Source organism: Pinus tabuliformis, chromosome 4_1, assembly GCF_031772625.1.
Source record: "Pinus tabuliformis cultivar Carrire ecotype Pingquan chromosome 4_1, CPIR1, whole genome shotgun sequence".
NCBI lineage: Eukaryota > Viridiplantae > Streptophyta > Pinopsida > Pinales > Pinaceae > Pinus > Pinus tabuliformis.
Window position 1 is genome coordinate 483,795,627 of NC_142303.1, and position 3,010 is coordinate 483,798,636.

Genomic DNA, 3,010 nt, shown 5'->3' on the forward strand with positions numbered 1-3,010 from the left:
TATTTTATATTCATAGTATAGATATATTAATTTAGGATGTAGAGATCAATTTCTTCTCCCATGGATGGGCTAGCCTTAGGGGTAACGGTGTGCTTTTAGTATAGAGGGTAGTAGTAGTAGCCATTTTTTTTGGATTTTTCTATTCTTGAATTTGGAAAAAATTGAGTTGAAATCTTGAATTGTGTTATTTATATTGGGTTTTTTTATTTTATATATAGATTTAGCATTGTGAAAAACTCTAAAGCACTTAAATTGTGCAGAGTTACCTATCAAACTTATGATTTAAATAAATTCCTGTCAAATTTAAAAAAATTAAAATAAAAAACTCACCAAAAAAAATCTTCCAAATATTCTCACTAAAATCAACTCTATCCACCATCGAGTAAAATCATCCATCCATCATAGACATAGTCGTATAAAGCTAATTTGTGTAACCAAGTTCTACAGCAGATGTTTTTCTCAGGGTGGTCTAATGTTTGTCCTCATGGTACTACTTCTTTTCAATGGCGATAATACTATACTGAATGGGGAAGGCAGAAATGGGTGAACAGAAAGAAAAGAAACAACAAAGCAAGAAAAGGAAAGCATGGGTAAACGTAAACCAGGAATGGGTGATGCGCCTGGAAGGGTAAGGTTAATGATCAAGCATGGGTACAACAAAGCAAGAAAAGCAAAGCATGGGTAAATGTAAACCAGGAATGGGTGATGTGTGGAAGGGTAAGGTTAATGATCAAGCATGGGTGAACTTAAATCGGGAATGGGTGATGCACCTAGAAGGGTAAGATTAATGATCTACGTAGTTATTTGTAATTATTTTTCATTAACTTTATATAAAATATATATTTTACCAATCTCTCGTTACAAACTTATTCTGTAAATCTCCTATATACACCAGAAAGCGTAAAGCACTACGCCTCTCAGCACCTTCGTTTTATTAAATAATATGTCACATCATCTTTTTTTTTTTTAACACATGGTGAATCGGTAACTATCAAGTTTAATCCACGGGAGACCCAGGATCAAACCTCATGGCTGCCATTATAACACCAAGAGCATAAGCAACCACCTGCAAGTCGGGTATACTAAGATCCTATGATTTTAGCAAGAGCACACCCACGGTAGGGGGGTCCGCCCCTCTAGCCGCCACCACAGCAGGTCACTGTACTCAATGAGATTTGAACTTCGGTCCTCCCGGGCTTCGCCCATGTGACTTACCGTCAAACCACACATCACTGTACAATATGTCACATCATCTTTAATATTTCTACTTGTCTATACTGAAAGTGGAAAGCAGTACGCCTCTCAGCCCATTGGTTTTATTAAATAATAAAACGTCACATCATCTTTAATATTTCTACTTATCTATATTGACTCGGTGTTGAAGGGGCTTATTCGTTGGTCCTCTCGAAAGAGAGTGTTGGTCATTGGAATTTGCGCAACGACCATGATGGGGAACAGTTTAGTCAGGACAGGCGGCCACGTAGCTAGAATGACTCGTCCATTTCGGCCCATAATCCACAGACAGATGTTATCCATAATCCTACCCATACACAGCCATCCCCGCGAGGCCTATAAATGGAGGCTGCATTGGTGGTTATATCATTCATTCCACCCAGCGTTTCCCATTTCCCATTGTAGAGGTTATATATATCATTCGAGATGAGGTACTCATTTGCTTTTGCATTGGCAGTACTGGTAGTAGCACTGGTTGTGGGTAGTGCTGTAGGCACGCCCAATACAAACTTCGTATCGTCTGCGTGTAACACGCAGAAGATCCCAAGCGGAAGTTCCTTTTATAGTACTCTCGGATCCCTCCTCACAGATCTAGAGGGAAACACTGCCTTCAGCGGTTACGACTACAAAGCATCGCGAGCAGGCTCACCCACCGCCTATGGGCGTGGGGTTTGCAAGCAGGGAATCTCTCAGTCTGATTGCACCTCCTGCCTTAAAAACCTTGGGGGCCGCATCTGGAACATTTGCGGAAACGCCATCGGTGCTCGAGTTCAGCTCACTGACTGTTTCATCCGCTACGAGCAGAGCAGCTTCTAATTTAGTTATATATTCAACGTCTGCCCAACTGCACAATACGCATCTAATATCTCATATGCATATATCTATGTTTATGTTAGTGTCAATAAAGCGTCTCACATGATTCTCTGAGCAAGAGAATCTGATGTTGTGCTATTCTCACCCGTCACCATAATAAAACTATCGTGCAGTTTCGTATTTTATTTTGCGTTCCGGTGTCGCTGCCAATCCTCTCATTTTCACGGTGTCGCGGTTTTTGTTTTCAACGTATTACGTTTCACATCGAATTATTCATTCACTGAAATGTTATTATTCACTGGACTTTAGTTGCGGATAGTGCAGCTAATGTAGTTTTGAGTTTCGGTATTCTTAATTTCATCCTTTGAAGTTCATAAACTAATAAGCGAAGTTCTTAATATTTTTATTGATATGCTGTAATCTTTTATATCAATCTTGTATATTCCTTTCAGCGAAGTTCTTAATATTTTTATTCATATGCTCTAATCTTTTATATTATTCTTCTATATTCCTTACGTATTAAAATTATTGGTTATACCCAAACTACCCTGAGAAACCATCTAGAAACCATCTAGCAGGGACATCATTCCAGAACCTGTTATCCTTTGCAACGTCGTTTCCATATTTGGTAAAAGATAATTATCCTTCTTACATGCTAGATTAAGGTTTCTGAAATGGACACAAATTATCATTCCACAACCTGTTATCCTTTGCAACGTGGTTTCCATATTTGGTAAAAGATAATTATCCTTCTTACATGCTAGGTTAAGGTTTCTGAAACGGACACAAAGTCTGATTGTTCCATTCTTCTTTCTAACAATCACCAGACTGGAACACCATGGTGAAAGCCTAGTCTCAGGGATGATTCCAGCTACTAGCATTTTTGCAAGCTCCTTTTGGACTAAATGGGGCAACCTAGGGTTTATCTGCCTAAGCTTCTCACGAAAGGGCTTAGCATCCTCAT

At 39.1% G+C, this 3,010-nt stretch overlaps 1 pseudogene; it reads left to right on the forward strand.

Annotated features, from left to right (window-relative positions):
• The first annotated feature begins 1,589 nt into the window (after nt 1–1,589).
• Nucleotides 1,590–2,231, forward strand: LOC149176602 (antifungal protein ginkbilobin-like protein pseudogene; annotated as a pseudogene).
• Nucleotides 2,232–3,010: the final 779 nt, after the last annotated feature.